This window comes from Homalodisca vitripennis, unplaced genomic scaffold (assembly GCF_021130785.1).
Source record: "Homalodisca vitripennis isolate AUS2020 unplaced genomic scaffold, UT_GWSS_2.1 ScUCBcl_8992;HRSCAF=17336, whole genome shotgun sequence".
In the NCBI taxonomy this organism is placed as follows: domain Eukaryota; kingdom Metazoa; phylum Arthropoda; class Insecta; order Hemiptera; family Cicadellidae; genus Homalodisca; species Homalodisca vitripennis.
Window position 1 is genome coordinate 3,734 of NW_025785108.1, and position 15,268 is coordinate 19,001.

A 15,268-nucleotide genomic window follows, 5' to 3' on the forward strand; every position below is an offset into this window, starting at 1 on the left:
TTAAAACTTATTTTCTGTAGGTTTACAAATTTTTCAAATATACATGTATTATATAGACATTGTGTGCAGATAAAAGACCGCTTTAGAACATTGGGATTAAAAAAATAAAAAAAAAATGTGAAAAAAATATTTTTCTTTGGGGGTACCACGCCTCCCCTTCAAAAGTAATGTAAAGTGAGTTGGAAAGGTAAACTAGAATATCAAATACATAGTCTTTTCACTATATCATATCTATTTCAAATGGATTTAAGAATTAAAATGCTAAATTTATGTACTTTTTTAATTTCAGATGGTTGCAATCTTTCCAATTTTAGATTTGTACTCATGTATTGCAACCAAGTGGTGCCGGCATTCTAGGATTTTGTATCACTTATACAGCACTGTTGATGAAAACGTGGAGGTAAGGTTTATGTTTAGTTTTTAGTTCTTCTGAAATTAACTTAAATGGTTTTGCAATAATATAAAACTTTTTGTAACGTACTGTAATAAAATATCAGTTAATCTGTGTAGAGAGTGTGTAATTATACTTAACAATAGACAATAGAATGCATTACACTTTAAATTAAGAAATAATCATTTCGTAAAGGGTTTAGTAATAATATACAAGTAGTAACATTTTTGACAAACATCTAGACACTAAATTAAATTTTTCGGATCATATAAATATACAAAACTAGAAATTTAATTCAGCCAGGTATGATTTGAGTATACTAGTTAGAATAACATCTTTGGAAGTTGGTATAATTGTATATTATCCCCATGTGTACTCTATGTTGAGCTATGGAATTACTTTGTGGGGTAATTGCTCAGATGTGCAAAAACTCTTTATTTGTCAAAAATAAATTATTGGAAACAATAAGTCATTGCAATTCAGAATAACATAACAGAAACCTAAAAATAATTTCAGATTAAATAGGATAGTGGAATGGCAAACCCAAATATTTTTTATTACAAGACTACACATTTTCCAAAAATATACAATACCTATATTATTTTTAAAATTTCTTGATTTGTGTATAATTATATTAGGTATCTACAACTATTTTATGTACATTTGGTATCAATCAAAAGCTCTTATACTCTCTAGATGTGCCTTTTGTGGATTTGAAAATCAATCCAAATATCATTGATAGCACCACATGATTCAAAATGTCTAATGTTAATTTTATGAAAGTATTTTCATTAAGTTTAAAACAACTGATTTACTAAAACCACTCATATTGCTTAGGCAGTTTATTTTCAATCCACTAATTAAGTTAATATCAGCTGGGTTGATTAGAATACTCACTAACCCACTTGATATTTCTCTGTGGTGGTTTACACCTGTCAATAACTAACAAATAAAAAAAAATGACATGCTTCATGCAAAACAATCAGCCCTTCCCTAAAATCCAATTTATAACCTCATACAACAAAGAGATCACAGTTCAATGTTAAGGATTACGTATCTGACAGAGTGTCGCTGACCTATCGCGTCAAGTCGGCCCACAAAGTGAAGCTGACGGACAAGCAGCTGTTGCAAGTGGATGTTCCCAATCCTGTTAGTGATGCTCATCTACCTGAGCACCTGGACAATAAGTGCACCTCCCAAGGGTGAGCAGATATACGACAGCATAGGGCTAAGGTTCAAACAGTGCACATTCAACTGGTGGACCACAGCCTCGCTATAGGTCAGTTATGAATATTCAATTTGCAAATAATTATTAATTTAGTGAATTAATAAAATTCAAATTATGTTAAACATGCTGCATCTTTCGCACCACTTTGTGCAGTTGAACTTCAAATTATTATTCCACTGTTGTTCATCTTAGTTGTGCACCAGGCATTGCCATGAGTGTTTCCTTGCAGTTATTTACTGTAAGAAACTTTTACAAGCATGTGTATAAATGTTAATATTTACTTTAATTTTTGTCAGTATTGAGTTTTATCATCTTGATTTTGTAAATAATGTTTCAACGTCATTTATTTTCTCAATTTAATGTAAACATAACAGTATTGTCATCATTATTTTATTATTATGTCCAGAAAATGTCTCACTACAACTTGCATGAAGAAAATTAAATTAATGATTTTTGTATAAAGAATGTAATGATCTCAAAGCAAATAATGTTATGGGTTGTTATAAGTATGTTACAGCAATCCCTGAGCTAGTGTAGACTTCCAGTAAAATTCATTAGTTCTTTTTGAATTTTGTTTTTGTAAATGAATACTATATATAGATGTTTGGATAAAGATTTTAAGGAGGGGATAGATAAAAGCCTAATTAAATTCAAATTCCTTGCTCACTTTCTATATCATAACAAATATGTGAGTGTTGTTAATAAACTTAATTACCATTGCACTGAATTATATTTTTTATAAGCAATGTTAGTGCAGTTTGGTAGAAGATCTTTCTGACTTGATGCCTTCATGATGAAATTCAAACAAATAAATATGAAGGTGCAAAAACTCTATTGTACTTAAGAAATAATCCATGGCACGGTTTTTCTCAGTGTGTGGTATAGTACTTTTATCTCAATTACAAGTTTCTTATGTTATTTGTTATTTGTTCCATACAAACAAACCAGCTAATGCAAAAGATATAAACTTATAAGTTAATTACAACCCTTCCTCATTACTAATGCAATGTACAATATTGTTTGGTTATTAATGTTTCCAGGAGAGGTGTTGTTTCTAGCATGGGGTATCCGAGTCTGCTATAATGTCAGACATGCAGAGTCTCTGTACCCACCTCATTATCATTGCAACACTCAATTTTGTTTGGTAATTAATATTTCCAGGAGAGGTGTTGATTGTAGTGTAGAGCATTCGAGTTTGCTATTATGTTAGATATGCAGAATCTCAGTATAACCCATTACCGTTGCAATATTCAATATTGTTTGGTAATTAATGCTTCCAGGAGAGGTGTTGTTTTCTAGCGTGGGGTATCCGAGTTTGCTATAATGTCAGACATGCAGAGTCTCTGTACCACCTCATTATCATTGCAACACTCCAATTTTGTTTGGTAATTAATATTTCCAGGAGAGGTGTTGATTCTAGTGTAGAGCATTTGAATTTGCTATTATGTTAGATATGCAGAAATCTCAGTATAACCCATTACCGTTTGCAATATTCAATATTGTTTGTTTGGTAATTAATGCTTCCAGGAGAGTGTTGTTTCTAGCGTGGGGTATCCGAGTTTGCTATAATGTCAGACATGCAGAGTCTCTGTACAACGAGGGCTCGCCTCATTACCATTATTGCAATATACAATATTGCAGTTGTAAACATTACCATGGTAGCCTTCCAGTAAGTAGTTCGTTTTGTCCTTCTTTTTAAAAACATAGTATAGTAGATCCATAGTATAGATGTTTGTGTATAAACTAGGGTGATTAATATTCATAATTTAAACATATAATGTTATAATAATAGCTTATTTATTTGGTCTCAACCATAATATCACAATTTCGGTAAACATGTTTCATTAAAATGTGATTGATATATGTTTGATAAATTTGCTTGATGTATTGCAGTTTTGTTTCGCTTGGAGCTTTGTATTCGCTCACTTTTAATAGAAGCCATACATTTTAAGTTGTACCATCCAATGCATGCTAAGTCTATTGCAGTAATACCTACTTAACTTAAATCTACTTAATCTGATAATTTATTTAGTTTAACAACTTCAGTTATAGTTTCTAATGAGCAAGACCAAGTGGTCTCCACACTGCCACTTCACTTTAAGAAACCTGTCACTGTTAACGTATTACACAATCTGGTAATATGTCAATAAATGTAAGTTAATGAAGATCTTAATAATATTAATATGTTTTCATGTAAACCAATCATACATAAATTTTAAATAATGTCTTGTTACCATAATTATTGTTTATATCTGCATGATATAATAAACCAGATTATAGAATGTTTAGGGATGTATTTTCATTAAAAAATTGTTTTAAGATATTATTGTTGGTATTTAGTTTTAAAAAAGTCGCCTTTGAGTTGGCTTTCTACATGGTACTACAGATGAGTAAAGGCTGAAAGGATAAATATTACGTAAATGGCTAACTAGATTGAAATATTTGTTCCAGTTTATTTCTATTCCCAAGGGCAGGCCCTGACATCAAATACCTCCTTGGGGTTTGTTAGAACTCAGCTCAGCACCTCTGTCACAGTTGCCCTTGTCTTTGGCCCGAAGGTGAGTCTTATGAATACGGTTCATTATGTTTCTATTTTTTGTAATGTGAATCAAAATACAAAACAAACTCAAAACCGTTTTTTTATCTCTTTCATGATCGTTGTAGGTGTCCTGTAAGTCAACAATAATATTCAAAGGTATGATAAGCCCAAAAATGGAAACAATCCTAACAAGTCACATAATTTCGTAAATATTTACTTTTAAAAAAAATATGAAACGCTATTTTTAGATTAATGTTTCATATACTAATGTTATGCTACACAAATTTCTACAATTATATCTTTACAGAAATAAATTTGTAACCATAGTATATCAGAAACACTTCAAAATTAGTTGATTTTTTATAGCTATATTTTAATAAAATTGAATGAATTTCAATTTTAAAGCATTTGACGCATTTCAAACAACAGTCATTGTGTACTGAAATAAATCACGTACTTTGTTAACATTTTAATGTAAATAAATGTGCAGGTCTAAATAAGACATTCTAAAGTCATATAATACTTACTATTTTTAGATGATAATAATAATGTCAACACTGTATTCCCATTTTATTACGAAATCAAAACTTCAAACTAACAGATATTCACATGTTTTAAGTTGCATTGCAAATGATAAAAGGAATGTTTTAACAAAGTACTGAGATAATATATTTTAATAAAAAACTGTTTAAAAAATCTGAAAAAAAGGAAAGAATGTATTTTTGTTACATGTTTAATTGTAAATGTAATTTCGTCTTATGGTTACACCCTTTTCATATTGGTTGCATTCAGAAACATTGACATTTGTTTTCACAATGTCATCCTCATTTTCACAAAATCGCCTCCTAGTGAGATTTTTTCTACCAGAGAACTGATAGAGGAAGCCAAATCAGGAGAGCAGGGGGAAAATGTGGACAGAACTGAAATTCTGTCTACTTCAATTTAGCAATCACTGGTCAAGGGAAAGAATTTAAAGATATTGTACTTACTATTTTTTAGATACTAATTATATGTGGTTTTAATGGATAGTAATTATAAGGTGTGCTTTTGCAACCCTATTTTGACCCTCACCAAAAGAAGTGAAACTTTTTATTAATTTCTTTCCAAGGGGAAATTCCTTTCTTGGATCTCAAAAACTAAGGTTTGTAATTTTTATATAATTGAAATTTGCTCTCTCCTTGGCAGCAACAATAAAAGACAAAATGTTTTATAAAATCTTTTTACTTTCTCTTCATTAACATTATGGAAAGTAATATATAATATTTGTATTATAACCTCTCATGGTAAACATTAATACCACGATATGAAAAAATAGAAACATTTTTTTCATAATTCAGTGAGGAGTGGTGGACATTTGAAACAGAATTTAGATACATCTTATAATCAGATACAACGAAAATGACTCAAGATAAGAATATGAACTTTTCGAGTTTGTACATGAAAGATGACTGAAGGAAGTGCGTGTTTTTATTTATAAAACAATTTAATTCTTTTAAGAAAAAAGAATAATCTTCTTAAATGATATTTAATTTAAACCAATTCCTGAAGCTACTATTACAAGAAATACAAATTCAATTTTTTTTCTTCAGCCTTTTTTTATTTGGGATGCTTACAAAACTGCCTAAATTTTCTACTTTAAATACCTGTAATTTCTCGTAATAAAAAGTGTTTTTTACTCTTTTCAGGGGAAGTTATCTTAAGTTAGTGCTATCATTTTTAAGTAAAAACATTGTTCCAACCAAAAATGTATTGTATCATCTTAACATTTTATGAACATGTTTACATTATTGGGATCTTGTTGTCTTAGAGCATGGACTTTTAGATTAGTTTGAATCTGAAATTATGGTTGCTTCAAAGACATGAGTTGTCCTTTCAAACTTATTGTTTCCTTGATAATCCCTACTCCTCTCCCACTCCTGATAATGGACTGTGGGTTGAGCAGGTTTTGAGGGTACTCAGGGGCCAGGGTGACCAGTGGGACAACAGGGCGAGGGCGAGGGGCGTCACAGCCTCCTTCTCTCTCAACGGCATAGGTCTTGTTCCTGATGAGGCTCCTGACCTATTTCAAGAAAATGAGGAACTCAAGGTAACAGTCTCAAAACTACTTTTATGCTCTATTCAAACTAATTTGGTAATGTTAATTGCCTGGTTATATTCTATTCTAATTATATTCTAATGTATCAGAATCAGAATCAGAATCAGAATCAGAATCAGAATCATCTTTATTTACAATCATTGAGATTACAAATAGTGTCTTTTACAATAATGTGAGTTTTGAGTCTTCAAGCAGTTTTAGATAAGAGTTTCACTGTAGAATTCTTCGAGTTTGTAAAATGGTCGGTCCAAGAGCCATGCTTTTAGTGCCGACCTCAGCGAGTTCCCTCTCTTGGTGTGCATTTCTTGAGGCAGTGAATTGTGAAGTTTTCTGCCGATGTAGGATGGTTTAGTTTCAAATAGCTTTAGGTGGTGTGCTGGCAGGATGTAAAGCTCACCGTTTCTGGTGTTGTGATGGTGAGTGTCCTTGTTCCTCGGCAGATCTTTTCCATCTACATACATCACTACCTCTTGGATGTAGAGTGAGACAACAGTCATGATTTTCTGTGCTCTGAATGCATCTCTGCAGCTATCCAGGTGGTGTAGGCCGGCAAGGGCCCTAATACATTTCTTTTGGAGTGTCAGGATTCTTTTTAGGTTGAGTTTTGATGTACCACCCCATACAGAAAGACCATATCTTACGTGTGATTCAAATAGAGAAAAATAAGCTGTTTTAGCTGTTTCTAAGTTGCTCAGAGATATTATTTGTTTTATCATGTATAGGCTAGTATTTAGTCTTTTACTCAGATTGTCTATGTGTGGGGTCCAAGAGATGTTTTCATCTATAGTCAAGCCTAAGAACTTAACATGTGTCTCCAAGCGTACATCTGGGATGATTTGAACTTCGGTCGCTCTTCTTCCAAATGCTATCTGGCTGGTTTTAGTCGGGTTTGCTACCAGATCATTCCCATTGCAATATTGGTATGCCATGTTGAGGGCAACGTAGGATGATACTGCCAGGTCGTCTGCGGTTTGTCCCTTTAAGTAGCAGGGTTGTATCATCCGCGTACATGAGAGGTAGGCAAAATTCTCCCACATAGTGAGGCAAGTCATTTACAAACAAGATGAAGAGTGCTGGTCCTAGAACCGATCCCTTGAGGCACGCCTCTTTGAACTGGAAGAGGCGTTGATCTTATTTCTTCTGTGATTCCTCTGTGTGTATGTTTCAGTTCAACGAGTTGTTGTCGTCCCTCTAAGTAGCTTTTTTAAACCATTTTTTTTGCAGTGTCACTCACTCCCAGGTGTCCTAATTTATTCATGATAAGACTGTGACTGAGGCAGTCGAAGGCCTTACTCAAGTCAAGTAGTATAGCGGTTTGTTAGTTTTCCTGCTTCTAAGTTGTCTACTACGGTTTCAATTAGCTTTATTATTGCTGTGGTGGTTGATTTTCCTGTAGAGAAGCCATGCTGGTTGTCGGTAAGCAAGTTGTTTCTAGCGCAGTGGTCTAGAAGTCTCTTTAGGACAATTTTTTCACACACTTTTGAAAATGTTGAGATAAGGGAAATGGGGCCTGTAATTGCTAATTTGTGTTTTTTCACCATTTTTGAATTTTGGGTAGATTTTTTGAGACCTTTAGTTCTGAGGGAAACCTCCCTTCTCGGAATGATCTGTTGAAAATAACGGTAAGGGGAGATGTGAGTTCATCTGCACAGTGCTTCAGTATTTTTGTGGATATCTCATCAATGCCGGCTGAATTCTTAGTTTTCATTTCAGTGATAGTGGCCCTGACCTCTTTAGTGCTTGTGTCTGTAATGATATTGAGATTTTCAGTCGGTTCATGGGTTGCGGGATGTATTGGTTTCCTCTCGGAAGCTGGGATTTTTTCCAGAGTCTCCTCTGCTACATTTACAAAATATGTGTTAAAATTGGTTTGCTATTATTTTTGGACTTGTTATTATTTCACCATTTATGTGGAGTTTGAGCTCTGATGGGCTTTTCTTTTTGTTTCGAGCATTGTTTATCACCTCCCATACAGCCTTTGACTTGTTTTTCAGCTCTGGTTATATAGTTGGTGGTTGCTTGCTGTCTCAAGAATTTCAATCTTTGATCGTAGCTCTTTTTCTTTAAGTTTGCCTCTGCTTTATCATTTTGATTTCCTGTCACTTCAAATCGACTTTGAGATGTTAAATAGTCTCTTTTGAGCCTGATTGCTTCTTCATCAATAAAGTGCTTTGGCTTGTACTTTTTTTTAGGTCTAATTTTCTTTTTAGGACATGCAGTGTTTAGAGCCTGTGTTAAGGTTTTATTGAAAATGTTGTATGCCTCTTCGACCGTTGAGGCTTCAGTCAGGTTCTCCCATGATTCATTTGAAAGAAGGAGTTTCAGTTGGTTTAAATTTTCTTCTCTGAGGGCTCTACACACCATGGTTGGTTTTTGAGCTGGTGTTTCTGTGTAGAGTGTGTGGAGTTGTGCGGTGTGATCAGAGATTCTTCCCTCTATTACTATGCTTTTTGTAGTTTCATCATCAGGGATATTGGTGCAAATACAATCGATTGATGTTCTTGAATGTTGAGTTATCCTTGTAGCTGGTAGATTTAATCTGCGGATGTTGTGCAAAGGCCAGTGTTTCATTTAGTTTAATGGTTTTTCCTGTCTGGGTTGAGGATATCTATGTTTATGTCTCCCATAATGATTAAGGGAGAGTTCTCTATTTTGGTTTCTTCAATGGCAATTGAGAGTTTGTTTAGTGCCTCGGCAACGTCTGCATCAGGTGGCCTGTATAATGCCCATGATGTTATAAGGCATGTTTTTTTTTAGGGTTATTTGTATCATAGCCATTTCACAGAGCAGTTCTTGACAATACAACGTTGTTTCTATCTTTTTCTGTATCCTTTACTAGGTGTTCTTCCACCAATATTGCCACGCCTCCCTTTCTGTGATGTTCCCTGCTATAATGTGCTTTGAGGCAGTATCCCGGTATTAATTCAACATTTTCAATTTGATGTGGTTTAAGTCCATGTTCACTGAGGATTACGACATTTGGTTTTGGGTTTGTAGACTCTATAAAATGAATTAATCTGTTAATTTTATTAGAGACTTCTTGGACGTTTTGGTGAAGTATTGTTAATCTGTGCTTGAGTTTGTTTGTTTTTCTTTGGCCCTTCCCTTTGAGTTCATTTTCTAAAAAAAATGTCTTGTGTTTGGTGTTCTGCAGTTTTTATGAGTTTGGTTTCCTCTAAAGTTGTAGAGTTTATGCGCCTAGCATTTTTATCAAAGAATTCTTGAATTGTTTCGGATGGTTCGAGTTTTGTGGCAGTGTGCGGGGGGGGTTTTCGCAACCTTGAATATTCCGTTGAGCTCTTTTTTATCAAGATTTATGTTTTTTTTCATGGTGTGGTTTTGCTGGGGCAGACTGTGGTTCATTGCCTACTGCATGTGCAACCTTGTTCTTCTGGTTCTTTGCAACTTGGAGAGAGATACTAAAGATGTTTTTTCGCCATCTAACTGGAGGTTTTCCTCCCTCTGGACAAGAGGTTTTTTGAAGTTTTGAGGTCTGTGGAATTTCCTGTGAAATAAGTTGCGGGTGTTTTGTGAACTTGGGGATTGTTAAGTGGCTGGTTGATTTTGCTCTCCTGTGTATGGTGTTGCTTAGTTGTTTCTGTCAGGTTCTCTGAGGTGCATGATGTTGGTGTTGGTCCAGGCAATTGCGGTTTAGGCGATGGTAGGTAGTCAGGAGCTGGATGAGGTTCGAGGTTCTCTAGAACTTTTTTTATGTACAGTTTAATTGTGTCATCATATTCTAACAGCTTATGCTTGAGGTTATTGGTTTCTTGTTTTGCCCTTTCAAGGGTGTGGCTTAAGAGATCAATTTTTTCTTTTTGGGCTGTGTTTTTTAGCTTGAGGTCGTCTAATTCAGTGTTTATTGCAGTTTTTACTGCCTCTATATTTTTTATTTTGTTTTTTAAGGCAGTGTTCAGGGATGACATATCTTTTATCCGTCTCGTTTGGCTGTTACTTTCGGTCTCTACTTGTTTAATGAATTCTTCCCTCAGTACTCGTTCAATTTCAAGTTTGTTCTGCAGAGATTTTATTTCATGGTGTAGATTTTTGGTTTTTACCTTTGAGTTCATTTATAATCTCTTCTGCCAGGTTAAGTTTGTCTTCTAATGCAAGTTCGTGTTGGGATTTTTCAAGTTTAATTTCATGAATTTGTTGTTTAAGGTTATTATTTTCTGATAATAACGCATTACCTAATTCCGCAGCTAGAGTCAGAGATTCATCTGGGTCGAAATTCTCCCTTGATGACAAATCTTGGATCTTTGATTTAGGTTTTCAATATTTACAGCATTGTCATTTGGTTTGCAGCTGTCACAAGACCAGGTGTTTATGTCATTGTCTGTGAGGTTTTTGAACTTTTTAGAACTCCATGCAAGACACTTTGCATGAAACCACCTTTCACAGGTTCTGGTGCATTGAATGCCTTGGTAATTTAACACCAATATCACAGATTCCCGCAAGGATATTTTGACATTTTGTTGAGTTTGTTCCGGTTTCTGTGTAGTAAATCTGAGGATTTTTTTGTTTTTAAAATGTATGTATGCCCAGGGTAAAGAAACACTTTTTTTATAGCGAAATTTAGCAGACTTCTCTGTGTTGTTATGGACTGTTTTTTATTACGAGGTTTGGCAGGCTCCTCTGTGTTATGGTATTTTAGTGTCAGAGGTTTGAAATTTACTGTTTTTTATTACGAGGTTTGGCAGGCTCCTCTGTGTTAAAATTTGTTATTTTTTTTAAGTCATAAATTGCAATGGGAACTGTTTTTTATATAGAGGTTTGTCAGTCTCCTCTTGTTAAATTTCAATGAGTGTTTGTGGGTTGGCTGTATATTAATGATGATATACAACAATGTCAGATGTATTTAAAAAAATTCTGAGTTTTCAGTAGTCTGTCAGATGCTAGATCAGTGCCCTACTGAGAGTGTTTACATGAGTGTTTTCTGTCAGCATTACCTGAGGTCAGTGTTGTTGACATTGCAGAAGTGCCAGTTGTTGCTGAGTTGGGTGATTGATGTTTGTCTTGCTAAGTAGGTCCGCTCAATGATAGAGCTGTTCTTCACTACAATTGTTTCAATTAAATACTTTTTAACATGCTTATATTTTTTTGCAGAGAGGATTTTTTTTATATAAATAGTATTAGAGTGATTAATATAGTTGTGTGGAGTAAAAGTTATTGAATTTTTAAAGACTTGATCTTAATCATTTACTTGCTTTGTTAGAGTTCAATATTAAACTTTAGTTTCTTGATAGTGTTTTAAAGCCTTCATGAAGGAGTGTTAGCTTATTAACTTACATGTGATCCAAGGTAAGTATTGTGCACAAGTAAATAATATTTTGTTGGATTATTACCACTTAAATACACACTTTTCTTAGAGTTAATTTCACTGTGACTGTAGATGGTCGGCCATCTTGGTTTTTTTTTTTTTTTTTTTTAGTATAAATCAACTACCATGCAAGTAACTAAAACAATTTCAGATACACTTTGCTAATGCTCTGTAAATACTGTATATTTAAATCGCTATTTCAAGCGACAATAGAAAACAATTATTGTATAATAATGTTTGTCTGAGATAACTGTATCTTTAATACAATATAAGTAATATTAGAGATTGAAAAGAGAAACAAACAAAATACTTTGAATCTTTAAATTTTTTTAACTAATGATTTTTAAAATTCTACTCTACATTTAAAAAATTCAAATTAGGGTTAAAAAAAAATCTTTGATGTGACACTGATCCCCTTTTAAGCCTTTATCTGCCAGCCCTTATGGGCCACTGCTTTGTTCAGGATCTTATACAATAGAATAAGAAGGACAGAATACAATTTGAGGTTGATGGTTCTGATAAAACGTGCTATGGTCACATACAGGATTTGAACCTGTGCTAACTGTAACTCAGATCAGAAGTGTGCCGTCTTAGACCGCTCTTCATCTGCACCCCAAATTTTGTTGTTATGGTCTAAAATAAAGCATACAAAATATTTCAATGAAATGTTAATGGAAACTACAACATTATGATTACACATATTATACAGTGTTAAACAAAATAGTGATTAACAATGATTAAAATAAATATTCAGGTTGGATTTTGAGGCTGTGTTGTATCCACATTTTAAGTTATTTAATATTGTGTATTATAGTTAATGAGGTGGTGACATAAAGACTGACCATAGATTACTCTATCAAACTTCACCAATTGATTTATAAAATAAGCAAGAAATGGATGTCATAAAGAATAGATCTTCCTTACTTAATCTATCTGTTTATTTGTGTTTCTAGATACAAATATCTTTTAATTTAATAAAGGTATGAAGTTCAAACTTTCCAGAATATTTAGTCTAATTAAGAATGTTTTGAAAAAACTGAAATGTTAAAAAAATATTGTATTAGGTTTTAAAATGGCCTTTATATAAAATCATTAAACTATAATAACTCAAAATGAGAGACTGTGTAAAATTTTACAACAACAGTGAAATATGGGGTACCTTAAGATGAACATTTCGAAACAAAGTTTATTTTGATACAGCAAATAATAAACTTGATGGTAGCAAATCAAGTAATGGGAGTGGGCCCCTTATTGTTTGGTTCATTCTAGTTGCATTGGTTAAGTAGAAATATCATCTCTATTCTGTTTGGTTCTTTATGTTTCCTTTTTAGTTTGTTTTACAGAATTGACAAACAAAAATGGCCTAATTTTCAACCTCATGGTTGTGATCCGCTAATTTATTGTAAGAAGCTTTGAAAACAGATCCTTTTAAAAATATGAGAATCCCCTATGTTCATCCCCATCATTGTATGCATTGCCATCATTGAACATTGCCACACATCTGAAACATCCTATCTACCTTCACATTTCTTTCCATTGTAAAAAAAAAACTTTAAACAAAGTAACCTGCTTATCACAAACTTAAATAAACTGGCAGTTAAGGAGTTGTTATAACATATAATAAATAGATGTTCTATTTAACATGTATATTTTTGCTTTGCAGGAAGAAATTCAAAAACTGGCTGGTCAGATGGAGTTTATGAAAATAGTGCATATGGAAATGAACAATCGGCACTTGAAAATGAAACCTGGAGGTTTACTTTAGTGTTTACTAACACTTCTGTGGTTCTGCAGAGTCCGGTGAGCAAGCCTTCGGCAGGGTTTGTCTTAGGGAAAAGTTTCAGTACCACGGAGGAACCCGATGAGCGGGTATGACTAGTCTTTAGTGGTCAAGAAGTTTGGTTTGTGATATTTACTTCTCTGTGATTATAATAACTGAAGATATTTAATACTACATTTTGTCATCTCTACTGTTTCATATAACATAACCAATTAATGGTTACTCATGATGTGTTCATAAAAGGTGTCCTGTAATTTCACTAAATGAGAATATTACTTAAGTTTCTTGTTGAATGTTTTAGCAAAAAAAAAACATATACTCACAGATTATGAAAATGTCAAAATAAGGCATTTTTCTGTTGATAGCAACAAAGAAGGATGGTAAGCAAAGACATTTACTGATGCATACAGTAGTTTAAAAAAGTATATCATTTTTCCATCCATGACTTAGATACACAGCTGTAATTAATACAGTGGTTATAAAATTATTGTACACATTTTAAGATAGAATAAATAAATAACCAATCAACTTAAAAACATGGAAATTGTTTTATTAAATAGCAAATTTAAAACAGTTTTATTACCAATGAAGGACAAAAAGATTACTGTTACTCATACTTTTACAAGGAAACTAAACTAATTTCCACGTGCTCTCCGAGGTTTGCACGCAAAGTTTGTAGTCTAAATTCAACCTCACACCATGTGTTTTCTGAGCATTGCTGGAGTTATGCTTCCAATAACCTCTCGAACTCTATTCCTTGAGTTCCTCAATATCTTGAACTTTTTTGGCGAAGACTCTGTCCTTGACATAGCCCCACAAAAAAAAGTCTAAGGGTGTAATGTCTGGGAAACGTGGAGGCCAAGGAATTGGACCATCCCGTCCAATTCCAACGACCAGGAAACGTGTCATTTAGGTAGTCACGTACTATCTTACCCCAGTGTGGAGGGGCACCATCTTGCTGCCAGTAAACATTTGGTTGTCTATGCTCAATTTGCGGTATTGCAAAACGTTCAAGCATGTCGAGGTATACCTCTTTAGTGACTGTCGGTTCTGCGAAGAAAAAGGGTCCTATCACTTCATCTATAGCCAATGCACACCAAACGTTTATTTTAGGGCTGTCTCTTTCTTGTTCTCGAACATTATGAGGATTTTCAGTACCCCAAATCCTACAATTGTGTCTATTCACCTTACCAGAAACATGAAAGGTTGCTTCATCAGAAAAAAATTACTTTTTTCAAGAAATTGCTTTCTCCAATGTTTATTGTTTGTTCTTCGAGGTCAAGTAATCTAACAGCAAAATGGTAGCGTCGAGGTTTATCGTTAGGTTTTAGTTCATGTAATAACTGAATTTTGTATGGATGGAGCTTAAGGTGTTTTGTGCAAAATTTTTAAGACTGTTGATCGAGGTAATCCTAATTCCAAACTTGCACGCCGAGTAGACTTACCAGGACCTCCTCGTAAACAATTCTCTTACTTGATCAACAATAGCTTCAGAAACTGGAGGTCTACCAGCACCTTTTTCTATGTTGGACACTTCCCATCTGTTCAAACTGCCTATACCAGCAATTTTATAGAATTGTTTACTCGGAGGATTGCGGCCATACTCTAAACGAAACCTTCTTTGAACAGTTTGATTACCAGATCTGCTTTCATGAAACCAAAGAACACACCTTGCTTTTTCTTGCACACTAGCCATTTTGATACTGAGGTTTAGTTTAGTGTTTGTTTAGTCAACTGTAATTAAACAGCTGGTGTGGAAAGATCCATTGTTGACCAGCTGACTATGTCACAACACAAGTCATTAAGAAGAATCATACCTTACACCCACAGTTTAAGTGACATTTTTGTTACTTTCTTTTTATAACTACTTTTTATAATTATTGTAATGTGTAACAATTATTAATTTTCAGTCAGT

The 15,268-nt window shown here is 33.7% G+C and overlaps 1 pseudogene; it reads left to right on the forward strand.

Moving 5' to 3' along the window:
* Window positions 1–289: 289 nt before the first annotated feature.
* Window positions 290–13,455, forward strand: LOC124374552 (annotated as a pseudogene).
* Window positions 13,456–15,268: the final 1,813 nt, after the last annotated feature.